The sequence below is a fragment of the Gobius niger genome (genome assembly GCF_951799975.1).
Source record: "Gobius niger genome assembly, chromosome: 8".
In the NCBI taxonomy this organism is placed as follows: Eukaryota; Metazoa; Chordata; class Actinopteri; order Gobiiformes; family Gobiidae; genus Gobius; species Gobius niger.
The window spans coordinates 3,097,991-3,112,451 of record NC_136859.1 but is presented as its reverse complement, the minus strand read 5'-3'; the positions used below and the strand labels follow the sequence as shown (position 1 = coordinate 3,112,451).

At 49.4% G+C, this 14,461-nt stretch overlaps 1 long non-coding RNA gene and 2 pseudogenes across 3 annotated transcripts in view; all 3 read right to left on the bottom strand.

Annotated features, from left to right (window-relative positions):
- The window catches only part of LOC306966347, a 347,602-nt gene that overhangs the window by 49,745 nt on the left and 283,396 nt on the right, over positions 1 to 14,461 (bottom strand). The window lies entirely within an intron of this gene.
- Positions 1,723 to 14,461, bottom strand: part of LOC306966680 (NACHT, LRR and PYD domains-containing protein 12-like) — a 70,326-nt pseudogene continuing 57,587 nt past the window's right edge. Inside the window, exon 9 of the transcript in view lies at positions 1,723 to 2,179. The product of the transcript in view is annotated as an NACHT, LRR and PYD domains-containing protein 12-like (transcript). The remainder of the gene's footprint in view (positions 2,180 to 14,461) is intronic.
- LOC306966683 (protein NLRC3-like) lies at positions 2,525 to 5,851 on the bottom strand (annotated as a pseudogene). The gene is made up of 6 exons: positions 5,687 to 5,851; positions 5,440 to 5,479; positions 5,152 to 5,344; positions 3,139 to 5,059; positions 2,668 to 3,070; positions 2,525 to 2,575 (listed from the first exon to the last, which is right to left on the bottom strand). The product of its transcript is annotated as a protein NLRC3-like (transcript).

Sequence of the window (14,461 nt, the reverse complement as noted above, 5' to 3'; positions counted from 1 at the left end):
GGAGAGGCTGTTCCTCACGATGCCTCATCTTGGTAAATCCGTGTCATGTGAGGATTAGAAAAACATGCTAGCGCGATGCTAATATTAGCGCGATGCTAATATTAGCGCGATGCTAACGCTAATCTCGAGTGCCGTTTTTTTTGTTTGAAAGCGACGTAAAAGCTATTTCTGGTAAAGATGTGGTTTCTACCAAATTCTAGTTCAGTTCATAAAACACAGAGAAGCACTTTTGGTTGTTTTTGCACTTTTTTTGATCCAATGTAATTATTATTTTTGAAGTTTATTGTACATTTTTCATGGTTTGTAATAGAGTTCAGGAAATTCCACAGTTGCCATGGAGATCCGCCATCTTTGCAGCTGTTAGCAAACATTTCCATTGACTAACATGAGCTAAAAACAGTATAAAAAGTGGAGAAAAAAGCCGTGGATCAGCTCCGTTAGCTGCTGAGTTACTGCTGGTAAAAACATCTAACTCACTGTGGTGTCCAAGTGTTTTAATGTGAACATTAATCCCATAATGCTTAGCGATATGACGTCACATTCATGAACTCTGTATGAAAGTGCACAGTAATTCTTCTGTGATGCTAAACCCAGTAGCACAGATGAGGTTTTACTGAAGTGTTGATTCTGAAGGAGAATATTTGAATTCATTAGTTTCATTTCATGAGTTATAAAAAGTTAAAATTCATTTAAAATCAATGTTGATTAGTTAAAAATATTGAATCATAATATGGTTAAATAATAAAAAGAATAAAAAACATAAAAAGAGAAAATAATTTGCTTGTTTTACATGGATTAAAAACTATTTCATGTATTAGAAAGAATATTTGAGTTAAAAACACGCATGTAAAGTATTACTGTGTATTTTTAAAGATATAAAAAACAAAGCTATAACGACTGAGAAGAGACAGGATATCAGAGTTTTATTCATCTGTAAACAATAACACCATGATTGTTGTGCAGGCTGGTTTTTCATGGTTAAGAAAACCCTGGATGGATTTCCTGGATTCTCTCTGGACGGAGACGTCGAGCCTGTGCCCAGAACAGAACTGAACGTCGAAGAACAACCGTCTTTCTACCAATATGCGAGAGGTAACACCTTAAAACACCACTTTAAAGGAAACAGATCTGAACAATGAAGACAATTGACTTGACTTAAGACTTAAACAAACTGAAACACTGAGCTCAATGGGACTGGGAGTTATTTTTGGCTCTGCTTATTGTTACATATTGTAAATCTTGAACTGCTTTAGTTTTTATTGCCATTGTTTGAGAACAGGTTCACAAACTAGGATTTGTTCTCGGTACAATCGTGCAACATAAAACATAAAACACAGAATTTAGATAAAAATAAGCAACTTTAAAACTATAAGGCTATGAGGGCATGAAAAAGATTAATGAAATACATAGTTTTTGTCTCCAGTGCTTAGTTTCTACCTGGTTTTAGTCTCAAACACTGAATAATACTTTAAACCACTGACCCTCTGGGGTGAAGTGTCTTGCTCATTGACAGAGTAAGTGCGGGTGAGACTGAGATGTGAACCGTCGACCTCACGGTAACAGGGCGACGGCTCCACCTGTATCTGTCAGAGCCTCAAACACACAAGTGATGATTTAATAAAGACGTGTTTTATTTCAACAGTGAATCAGTGATTACAGGCGGAGCCAGCTGTGATTGGTCCTTACAGCTGTCAATCAAATGTGTGTCATTAAAGAGTTCAGTCACAGAGGTCCACCAGGGGGCGCTCTCCTCAGATCTAACACAGACACAGAGTCACCTTTATCCCACAGCCTAAACCCAGGAAACAGAGGCTCAGTGAAGGAGGAGGTGAAGGTGTAAATGTGGGACAGTTTTCCACCAGAGTCGACCTCATAGAAGGACAGAGCTCCAGCCTCAGAGTCCAGGAACACGCCCACAACACCAGAGGGAGAACCAGAGGAGGAGGTGAAGAGGTCTGTTTCTCTTCCGTTGTGACAGACAGAGTAATCTCCACCATCAATCCTCAGACTCCAGGACTGATCATTGTTTCCAAACCTACTCTCCTCTCTGTCTCCTCTCCGTCTGATTCCTCTGTAACTCACTGCTATATCAACCTCCCACCTCCCGCTCCACTGCACCTCCCAGTAACAGCGCCCCCTCAGGCCAGTGGAGCTCAGGACCTGAGGCTGGACCATGAACCTGTCCTCATGACGTGGATACTGCTGCTCCTCTCTCACACTGGTCACAGTCCGTTTGTCCTCAGACAGAAGGAGGTTCCTCTGAGCTGTGTTTGGATCCAGAGAAAACTCACAGGAATCTGAGGAAACAAACACAACTCATGACATCACTTCCTGTTCCTGTGTCTGAAGAGTTCTTTCATGTGTAATAAGCTGTAATAAGTCTGACACAGATATTCAGAAGAGCATGGATTTGGTGCATAATTTGTAAATTCAATCTATCACTTTGCAGATTTTTCCTCTAAAAACAGATCATGTAAACCTGATGAAGTTCAAGTTATTTCCATGAAATGAATAAAACACAGACTCACATTTCCTCAGACCTGGGACCATCCACTGTTCTCCAGCAGGATCCAGCCTGAAACAAGTCCAGTTTACTGTAGACCAGACCAGACCTGGACCAACCATGGACCAGAGGCAAGACCCTGAGAGAGTCCAGGGGGGGCTCACCTGAGAGAGAGCAGGGGCCCCTGAGGGGCCCGTAGAGCGGTCAGGAGCTCGGCGGAGGGTCCTGGATGGTTGTAGCTCAGGTCTAACTCTCTCAGGTGGGAGGGGGCGGAGCTCAGAGCTGAGGCCAGAGAAGCCCCGCCCCTCTCTGAGACCAGACATCCAGACAGACTAAAGACACACAGCATTAGCCTCTAATGTGGACACAGAGACAGAGTGCATCATGGGAGCGTCTCACCTGAGGGTGTGCAGTCTGCAGGGGGCGCTCTTCAGTCCAGAACACAGCAGCTCCACTCCTGAGTCCTGGAGGTCGTTGTTACTGAGATCCAGGTGAGTCAGACTGGAGGAGCTGAGGACTGAGGCCAGAGGAGCACAGCTGAGAGGAGACAGGCCACAGCCGCTCAGACTGAGGACAGAGAGGACGATTAGAGACGAGAGCCAAGACACAAGTGTTTAAATACAGTCTGGACTCACATGGCTTTGGTGGAGGCTTTGACGACCGGCAGCAGCTTCAGGAGAGCTGTCTCTGAGCGCCGGTATTTCCTGAGGTCAAACTCCTCCAGGTTTGAGTCTGAGGACAGTAAGAGGAAGGACACAGCAGACCACTGAGCAGGAGAACGTAACCAGGAGAGACGTCCTGATCTCATGATCTTCTGTATCTGCTCCATCAGACTGTGGTCGTTCAGTTCGTTCAGACAGTGGAGCAGGTTCAGGCTCCTCTCTGCAGACAGACCCTCTTCATTCAGCTTCTGTCTGATGAAGAGTACTGTGTTCTTATTGGTCGAGTCTTTTCCTGTGAGAGTCAGCTGACCTGGCAGCAGGCTCTGATTGGTCGGCAGAGACAGCCCCAGGAGGAAGCGCAGGAACAGGTCCAGGTGTCCGTTTGGACTCTGTAAGGCCCGGTCCACAGCAGAGCGGTAGAAGGTCTCAGGGCTCTCAGAGGAGTGTGGTGTGGACAGCAGGTTCTCCTCGGGGTCAGGGCTCTCAGAGGAGTGTGGTGAGGACAGCAGGTTCTTCTCGGGGTCAGGGCTCTCAGAGGAGTGTGGTGAGGACAGCAGGGTTTCCCCAGAGCTGAAGAAGGTCTGATGGACGTGAAGAGCAGCCAGAAACTCCTGCACAGTCAGATGGATGAAGCAGTAGACCTTGTCCTGGTACAGGCCTGGCTCCTCTCTAAAGACCTGTGTGAAGACTCCGGAGTACACTGAGGCGGCTGCAGCGTCCAGCCCACACACGCTCAGGTCACTCTCGTAGAAGATCAGGTTTCCTTTCTGCAGCTGCTCAAAGGCCAGTTTTCCCAGAGACCGCACCATCTCCCAGGTCTCTGGAGTCCAGTGAAGGTCTGTCCCAGACCCCTCATGGTACTTGATGTTCTTGACTTTGGCCTGGACCACCAGGAGGTGGATGTACATCTGGGTGAGGGTGCGGGGCAGCTCTCCTCTCTCTCTGGTCTCCATCAGATGGAGCAGGACTGTGGAGAGGATCCAGCAGAAGACTGGGATGTGGCACATGATGTACAGGCTGTGGATGCTCTTGATGTGGGAGATGATGTCTGTGGCCTGCTGCTCGTCTCTGAACCTCTTCCTGAAGTACTGCTCCTTCTGTGGGTCGCTGAACCCTCGCACCTCTGTCACCATGGAGACGCACTCAGCAGGGATCTGATTGGCCGCCGCGGGGCGTGTGGTTATCCAGAGGCGAGCGGAGGGAAGCAGGCTCCCCCTGATGAGGTTCACCAGCAGCTCCTCCACTGAGGCGCTCTCTGTGGGCTCCGTCAGGACCCGGGTCCGGCTAAAGTCCAGAGGAAGTCTGCACTCGTCCAGACCGTCAAAGATGAAGAGCACCTGGAGCTGCTGAAAGCTGCAGAGACCTTTGGTTTGACTGAAGAAGTGGTGCAGCAGCTCCACCAGGCTGTACTCTGTGTCTCTGAGCACATTGAGCTCTCTGAAAGTGAAGGGGAACAGCAGCTGGACGTCCTGGTGGGCTCTGCCTTCAGCCCAGTCCAGACTCAACTTCTGAGTCAGCACTGTTTTCCCCACGCCGGCCACGCCCTTCGTCAGCACCGTCCTGATTGGTCCCTCCTCTGTCAGCTCTGCTCTGATTGGTCCCTCCTCTGTCAGCTCTGCTCTGATTGGCTGCTGTCTGTGGGCGGGGCCTTTAAACAGGTCTTCACATGTGATGCTGGTCTCTGTAGCTCCTGGTTTCCTGGACGCTGCCTCGATGTGTCTGACCTCATGTTCCTGGTTGACCTCTGAGGCCCCTCCCTCTGTGATGTAGAGCTCTGTGTAGATCTGGTGCAGGGGGGCGGAGTTTCCTGCTTTAGCCACGCCCTCAAACACAAAGCTGAACCTCTGCTGCAGATGACTCTTCAGTTTATCTCTGCAAACTCCAACAGAACTCCCTGAATAAAGACAGAGACAACAGTGAACTCTTCACTGGACACAAACTCAAATATAAGTTATTAAAGTTATGTAGATGTGGAAGAGTTCTTACTGGAGCTCAGACGCTCGGCCAGCTGCTCCTGCTTCATCCTCCTCAGGAAGTCCAGGGTGATGTTCAGCACAGCCTCTCTGCTGCTCTGCTCCTCCTCACTCTCTGAGCTACTCTCTGGGTACTCTGAGACCAGGAGCCTGTGGAGCCTCTGCAGCTGCTCTTTGACAAACGTCAGGATGTCCTCCTCCAGACGCTGGAATAGAATCAGATGTAAAGAGTTTCAGTCAAAGAGAGGACCTGAGGAGCCCCACAGAGAACCCCACACATGCTGCAGTCGTGGCTACTCACCGTGAATATGGCGTCCAGCTGCTCCTTTGGGCCTGGCTCCCTGAGAACCAACAAACAGAAACATTAGAGACTGAGCAGAGACCACTGCAGCCGCCTTTGGACTCATTTAGACTCACAAGAAGCTCCTCCACAGACCTGCTGAGGACTCACCATCTACAGCTCACACCAGGACTAAACCAGGACTAAACCAGGTCTGACTCTGAACCAGGACTAAACCAGGTCTGACTATGGTTTACGCAGGACTTACCTCTGGTCTTCAGGAGGAGGTTCTCTAAAGGCAGGAGGTTCGCCTTTGGAGTGGTCACTTTTCACAGACACAGAGCTGGGAGCAGGTTTAGGTCTGGGTTTGGACCCGGGGCCAGGTCCAGGTGGGTCCATGTTGAAGCTGCTGAGAATCAGAAGAAGAGTTCATTAGATCAGAACAAACAGGGCGTTAGAAACAGATCCAACAAATCCAGTGTTTTTTGTTTAGACCAATAAAACATCAGGAGTGTCCTCACAGAGCTGCAACACTCGACTCAAACTGTTCCTCAAACATCACCAAGGTTCCACTGAGAAAGAGATTCTTAATCTCAGTGGGACTTTCCTGGTTAAATAAAAGGGTCATGTGTGGTTTCACCCACAGCCTCCCAGGTGACCCTCTCAGATCTGGACTTTTTTCTGAGTTCCTCCACATGTGTAATGAACTCGTGCAAAGGGATTTGCTCTGACTCCCAATAGTTTTATTTTAGATCATTTACAAAACGGAGTTGTGACCACAGTGGTTTCCATCCCACCTCACAGACAGAACGTTCATGGTCCGTGTGGATACCTGCTCCTCTAAGGTCCATAACATTACATGTGGTGTGAAGGAGGTGTCGGGAAGGAGACCCAAACTTGTGACCTCAGATAAGGACTGTATTTAGAACTGGTTCCAAATCTTCAATCTCCCCAGGTTGTCCGGTTAGAACAATAAGAAACAATGGATTCGCACTCATTTGCCACTCTTTATTGACTGCACTGGTGATTCATGTGATTCATGGTTTCTATAAACACAATAAAAGAATAATGAGTGATGATATTTGAGGCTAAGTGATAACAATAAAGAAATGCAATAATAGGAAATATGAATAGCTACTTTCTGTCTAAATAATAAATTATCCAAAGTATAAAATGACATAAATAAGAGATGGCTGAACTACATTCAAAGAAGCATTAAACAAACAGTGAAAACTAACCCAAAATACAAAACCGGAATATAATTAGGCTTGGAACAGCGACAGTTGAATTTAGCTGGATGCTATGGCTGGGATGCATGCGCATAACACGTGCATCACATGATTAGAGAGAGTGGTGCGCGTAACATGTGCATCACATGATTAGAGAGAGTGGTGCGCGTAACATGTGCATCACATGATTAGAGAGAGTGGTGCGCGTAACATGTGCATCACGTGGCTAGAGCGAGGCCTGCACATCAACGATGCGCTCATAAGAAAACACCATGAAACTATAAAACACAACTAGATTACGGACTATGATGAATACTATTACTATAAAACAATACACAGGCAATATAGGACATGACTTACATTCTCGTGGACGCATGAACACATAAATGAAGAAAACGAAGTGTTTCCACGGAATTGCGGGAGGGAGGATGGAGCGTGTGTTCCCGAGGGATGATACCTGCGCACTGACTTAGCAGAAAGTTGGGATGGGGGATACCAACTCCTGATTGGTGGAGAGACCAGGGGGAGGTGAATGGTGATTGGTTGCTATGCCGTTGCTGGGGCTTTTTATATAGATATTATGGGAATGGAAAGTGAAACTAGGGGAAAACGAAATAATACCTTTTGATACATTAATGACACACACAAAATTCAACATAAATCAGAACCTTGTTAACAGCCACCCCCAACTTTGGGCAGCAAAGTTGAACACAAGTCAATCGGGAATGTCTTGAGGAAGTGCAGGTAGCTTGATGAGCTTAGCGACAGGTCTGGTGTAGGATTTGTCTTTGACCTGGACTTGAGCAGTACGAATCCTACCGTCAACTCCAGGGAAAACGGCTGTGACCTTACCAATGAGCCATAAGGCACGCGGAAGCTGCTGGTCAACAACAAGAACAATGTCGTCAATACAGATGTCCTCTTGTTCCTGTTGCCACTTGGAGCGGCTCTGGAGGGATGGTAAGTAGTTCCTGATGAAATGGATCCAAAACTGGTCCGCTAAGACCTGGCAATGTCGCCATCTGCGGCGACTGAGGAGCTCTGTACCCGAATACACAACTTGAGGAGTGGATGGGTCCAGCCGCCCCATCAGCAACACATTTGGAGTGATTGGATCTGGGTCTGCCACATCGGAAGAGGTGTAGCCGAGGGGCTTGGAGTTGATGATGCTCTCCACTTCAGTAAGGATGGTTCGGAGGACCTCCTCGGTGACCGTTTGTGATCCCAGTATGGCATGCAGCGCTGATTTTATGGTGCGGATTTCTCGCTCCCAGGAACCCCCAAAGTGAGGTGCACTAGGTGGATTGAAGCGGAAATGGATTTGCTGGCTGGCGAGTTGTGACTGCAGAGCGGGGGCAAGAGAGTTGAAGGCCTCTAGAAGTTCTGAGCTGCCACCTTTGAAGTTTGTGCCTTGATCAGACAGCAATTCGTGAGGCTTTCCCCGTCTAGAGATGAAACGACGTAGACTCATGAGGAACGAGTCAGTGTCCATGCTGGCCAGCAGATCTAGGTACACTGCATGTGTGGTGAGGCATTTGAATATTATACCCCATCGCTTCTCATTGCGCCTCCCTATCTTGATGAGGAAGGGACCAAAGCAGTCCATTCCAGTTGAGTAGAAGGCTGGATGGTGTAACCTTAAACTGGAAGGTGGGAGGTCGGCCATTTTGGGAATGATGGGTTGGCTGCGCCACTTGCGGCACTCTGGACAGTGGTGTTGGTGCTTGCGGACAGCCTCTCGGCCCCGTAAGATCCAGAATCTTCTGCGCAGCTCAGCGAAGACTCTCTCAGGGCCTGGATGAGCTAGCTTGCTGTCGTAATCTGCAATGATCAGCTTTGTGATGGGATGATGAGAATCAAGGACAAAGGTATGCAAAGTGTCTGAACTGAGGGATTCACAGCGTCTTAGTCGGCCCCCGACGCGGATTAACTGAGTCTCTGGGTCATATTCTGGGGCCAAAGTGATGAGCCTACTGCTGGATGGAATGGGCTTTTGGGAGGAGATGAGAGCAAACTCCTCTGGAAAACAGTCGCTTTGCACTTGTCTGATGAGAGAGAGTTCAGCTTGTCTCAAGGACTCAGCTGTGGGTTTAGAGTCAGTGGCCGCCCCGTGACATGCTCGAACTGTGGCTTCCAGTAGTTCTTGGAAGCTGTTAAACTGGCTCACATCAGGCAAAGGTGGATGAGGAGGAGCGGAGATGAGGCCACAGAACTTGGCTTTTCGCAGCTCGGCTGAATCAACAGGGCCGGTGATGTCTGGGCAGGAAGGCCAGGTTGACTCACTGTCGTGAAGGAAGGTGGGTCCGGATCTCCAGCGACTGTGACTCTGGATCTGTGAGAGGGTCAGTCCACGAGTTATATCATCAGCAGGACTCTCACTGGAGTGGACATAGCGCCATGAGCTGCTCTCAGTTAACTCCTGGATATCCGCAACTCTGGCACCGACAAACACCTTGTAGCGGCAGGAAGGAGACAGCAACCAAGCTAGCACGGTGGTGGAGTCGGTCCAGTAGGTGATGGATGAGATGGGAATGGTGAGCTCTCGTTTCAGGACTGCACCAAGCTGGGCTCCGACGTGGGCAGCGCAGAGTTCCAGCCTCGGGATGGACTGCTGGCGGACTGGAGCCACACGGGAGCGGGCCGCGAGGAACTCCACCTGGACATCACCCTCGGCGCTGACGGTACGTAGGTTGGCGACCAACCCATAGGCCCTCTCTGATGCATCTGAGAAGACGTGGATGCTCTGGGAGGCAGCTGGGAGGTCGGTATCTGAGTGAACATAACAACGATTAACAGTAACATTAGGAAGTAACGGAAGTTCACTCACCCACGCTTGCCACAGTTTGAGCAGATCCTCGGGAAGATTAGGATCGTCCCAGTCCCGTTTCTTTCCCCAGAGGCTCTGCACCAGGATTTTGGCTCGAGTGGTGTTAGGAATGAGCAGCCCCAGGGGGTCATATTGTTGGGCTAGGACTCGGTAGATGTTGCGCATTGTGGGCTTAGGTTTCTCTGTGTGGCGAAGGCGATAGGTGAGAGTGTCTGTTCTGCAGTGCCAATGCAGACCGAGGGTCCGTTCTGGTGGATCTGCACCCTCCATTGACAGCCACAGATCTCTGCTCTCGGATGTGAGTTCTGGTGGCAGGTGGCTGATGATGTCTGGCACGTTGGTGGCCCATTGACGCAGCTCAAAGCCACCCGATTGGAGCAGAGTCTGAAGTTTGTGGACGAGCTGCTTTGCTTCTGAGATGGATGAGAAGCTTTGAAGAAGATTGTCCACATAAAAACAGTTCTCGACTGAGAGCCGAGTGTCTTCATCAGGGCTGCTGTGGTCAATGACATGCTTTTGGAGGGCAAAGGTCGCGCAGTAGGGACTGCAGGTGGTGCCGAAAGGGAGCACCTGCCACTGGTAGATGTCGGGCTTGTTGCTGCGGTTCATGTCCCTCCAGAGGAAGCGGAGGAAGGGCTGATCCTCAGACAGGACGCGGACCTGATGAAACATGCCCTTGATGTCGCTGCTCACCGCTGTGGGATACTGCCTGAAACGGAGCAGGACACCGAAGAGACTGGAGCCTAGGGTTGGCCCTGGAAGGAGATGTTCATTCAAGCTGGAAGTTTGGAAGGTGAATGAGCAGTTGAAAACGATGCGGTCCTTGCCATTGTGATGGACCATGTGATGTGGGATGTACCAGGATTGTCTGCTTTGATCTTCAGGTGATGTGAGCTTCCTGATGTAGCCTGAGTCTGCCAGCTTCTTGATTTCTTGGCTGTATGATGCAGCCTTGACTGGGTCTTTGGTGAGACGACTCTCTGTGCCTCGTAGGTGACTCAGGACAGCTTCCTTTGGGGCACTGAGCGGAGGAAGACCTTCCTTCCACAGCAGAGGGGTGGCATATCTCTGGACGTCATCAATATTAACTCTGACTGTCTTCTCCTCCAGCAGTTTGACAGCCGCATTATCCTGTTTGGACCTGGTGATGAGCTTCTCGTTACGATAAGGAAGAATGTCCATCTGCCATAATCTGGACACATGACTGAGAAGGTCAGTAGAGGAAGGAGGAGTGTTGATGAGGAGACACTGAGGGGTGGAGGTCTGGTGCAGCAGGACTTTGGCAGGACCTTGTAGAGTCCAGCCGAGACGAGTCTTCAACGCTGCAGGGCCCCCTTGTGGACCTAGGTGTACAGGCTCAACTGGAGAGAGAAGATGAGGGTAGTCTGACCCGATGAGGAGAAGTGGCTGCACTTGGTTGATTGAATGTAGCGGGAGGCCTCTGAGGTGGCGGTACGTTCTCTGCAGGGCCTCAACTGGATGGGAGTGTTTGGAAAGGCCAAGCTCTGCCGCGGTGAAGGCTTTGTGGATGCGAAATCGTTTCTGAGGATGGGCAGATGAAGATAAAGAGAATGACACTGACTTTCCTGACACAGTTTTCACATCTTGACGGATAGTTCTGAGCGCCAAGTCTTCACTCTGTCCCTTGAGATGCAGCTCTTGAGCAGCACTGTGAAGCAAGATCGTGCGCTCGGAGCCGTCAACGAGGATGGCATAAGTCTCTAGCTTGTGTTTGCCATTGTGGAGGAGAACTTTGACCATCTTCAGCAATACACAGCTAGTCCTGAGATCTGGATCGAGGTAGTAGGTAGCTGGTTGTCCAGTCTCTGTGACTGAACGTGCTGATTTGCTTGCAGGAGTGTTGACCTCATGCAGTATGTCAAGGTGAGTCTGATTACACTGCTGACACTTAGCCTTGAGGTAGCATTGAGCAGCGAGGTGATTTCTGCCACATCTCCAGCAGCGCTTCCCAGTTTTGATCCATGACACTCTCTGATCAGTGGAAAACTTCTTAAACTCTGGACACTGATTGAAGTAATGCTGGATGTCATCACAAAAGGGGCAATACTTTTTAGGTTTCTCAAGTTTGGCGCTGTTAGGTTGAACTTGTGACGAAGACTCAGACGACTTAGGAGCAGGATCAGAGCCGAGCAAAACTGTAGTAGAGCGTGCACTAGACTTCTGTGACTTGGGCCTGAAAGCTTTCTGGCGTTCATCTCGTGGAGGCCGGGAATGGTAAGGCTGGTAGTCCTCATCCTGAACACGAACCTCATATTCGAGCCAATTAGAGAAGTGCACCAAGGTTGGGATCGGAGTGCGGATGGGGTCTATGTAGCGTTTGAACTGTGCTCTGAGTTCATGCGGCAACTTGGACAGAAGTCGTGAGGTGTGTGACCCGCAGTCCAGCTCAGTCTTGCCCTCCTTGCCCAGTTGATCTAACATGCCGACCAGAGCTCTGACTTTGAGGCCGAAGAGGCGAAAGCTTCGACTGTCCCCACTTCTGATTGGAGGCTTGGCCAGGACTTCGTTGATGCGCTGCAGGGCTAGTTTGTGAGGTTGCCCATACATTTCAGTCAGTGAGGCCATTGTCTTGGAGTAGGGAGTTGAACTGTTGCTATAGGAGTCTGCAATGAGGAGCGCATCTTCGAGCTTGAGGTGGTCAACTAGTATTTGGTATTTGAACCGCTCAGTTGCGTCTCTGGGCAAGAGGTTGTCGAGCGCTATCTTGAGGCGCGCAAATTGACGTGGGTCATCCTCTGTGAAACATGGAACGTCAGGCTTTGGCCCTCTGTATGTCGCCTCCACAGAAGGTGGGTTGTGAGGGAGAGTGTACGGCTCCACGTACGCTGGAGTAGACTGAAACCCTACATCATATGACGGCAGATATGACACCGGTGGCGGTGGCGGCGGGTAGCGGCATGTCAACTGGAGGTGGAGGAGGTAGAGGCGCGCTCCAGGGCGGAGGTGGTAAAGCGTCAGGCCAGGGTGGAAGATCATCCACTGGTGCTTGAAGATTGCGATTAGGAGTGGATGTTCTCTCAGGAGGATGATAAAGCACATATGAGGAGGCGCTGTCCTCAAACTGAACAGAATGCCTTGGATCGACGCGTTGAGGCTGAGGCGCTGTTCTCAGGGAGAGAGAATTGAAAAGGCTTTGCATATCTCGCCTGAGCTGGTTGTTATCCTCTTTCATCTCCTGCAGAGCTGACATGACTGCTTCGGAGCTGAGGTTCTGAGGCGCAGGTACGAATTGAGCTGGAGTGATGATTGGAGCAGGAGGTGGAAGACCTTCTCCCTCGGTGGAGTGGCCATGGAGTGTGAGAGAGGGAAGATTACGTGGCGGGAGAGTCACCAAGAAGTCATCGAGGTAGCGAGGCCGACGGACATCACGGCGAGGTCGAGTGGGATCCATTGTAGAGCTGAGGAAACTGAAGATCCGGCTCGAAGGACCATGTGAAGGAGGTGTCGGGAAGGAGACCCAAACTTGTGACCTCAGATAAGGACTGTATTTAGAACTGGTTCCAAATCTTCAATCTCCCCAGGTTGTCCGGTTAGAACAATAAGAAACAATAGATTCGCACTCATTTGCCACTCTTTATTGACTGCACTGGTGATTCATGTGATTCATGGTTTCTATAAACACAATAAAAGAATAATGAGTGATGATATTTGAGGCTAAGTGATAACAATAAAGAAATGCAATAATAGGAAATATGAATAGCTACTTTCTGTCTAAATAATAAATTATCCAAAGTATAAAATGACATAAATAAGAGATGGCTGAACTACATTCAAAGAAGCATTAAACAAACAGTGATAACTAACCCAAAATACAAAACCAGAATATAATTAGGCTTGGAACAGCGACAGTTGAATTTAGCTGGATGCTATGGCTGGGATGCATGCGCAAAACACGTGCATCACATGATTAGAGAGAGTGGTGCGCGTAACATGTGCATCACATGATTAGAGAGAGTGGTGCGCGTAACATGTGCATCACGTGGCTAGAGCGAGGCCTGCACATCAACGATGCGCTCATAAGAAAACACCATGAAACTATAAAACACAACTAGATTACGGACTATGATGAATACTATTACTATAAAACAATACACAGGCAATATAGGACATGACTTACATTCTCGTGGACGCATGAACACATAAATGAAGAAAACGAAGAGTTTCCACGGAATTGCGGGAGGGAGGATGGAGCGTGTGTTCCCGAGGGATGATACCTGCGCACTGACTTAGCAGAAAGTTGGGATGGGGGATACCAACTCCTGATTGGTGGAGAGACCAGGGGGAGGTGAATGGTGATTGGTTGCTATGCCGTTGCTGGGGCTTTTTATATAGATATTATGGGAATGGAAAGTGAAACTAGGGGAAAACGAAATAATACCTTTTGATACATTAATGACACACACAAAATTCAACATAAATCAGAACCTTGTTAACATGTGGTGTGCCCCAGGGTTCAAGTTTAGGACCAGTGCTTTTTAACCTGTATATGCTCCCTCTTGGTGATGTCATCAGGAGACATGGAGTCAACTTTCACAGTTATGCTGATGATCATATAATAATAATATATAAATATATGTAATAATATACAACCCCATGAACTGCTACCTTAACGTGGTGGGGTTGTTTGAGTGCCCGAATGATCCGAGGAGCTATGTTGTCTGGGGCTTTATGCCCCTGGTAGGGTCTCCCATGGCAAACAGGTCCGAGGTGACGGGTCAGACGAAGAGCAGTTCAGAAGACCCCCATGGACGTACACTATACAAGGACCGTGACGTCGCCCGGCATGGCGCAGCCGGGGCCCCACCCTGGAGCCAGACCTGGGGTTGGGGCCCGAACGCGAGCGTCTGGTGGCCGGGTCTCTGCCCACGGGGCCCGGCCGGGCCCAGCCCGAAGGGACGACGTGGGCCCGCCCTCCTGTGGACCCACCACCCGCAGAGGGATCCGTAGGGGTCGGGTGCGGAGAGGA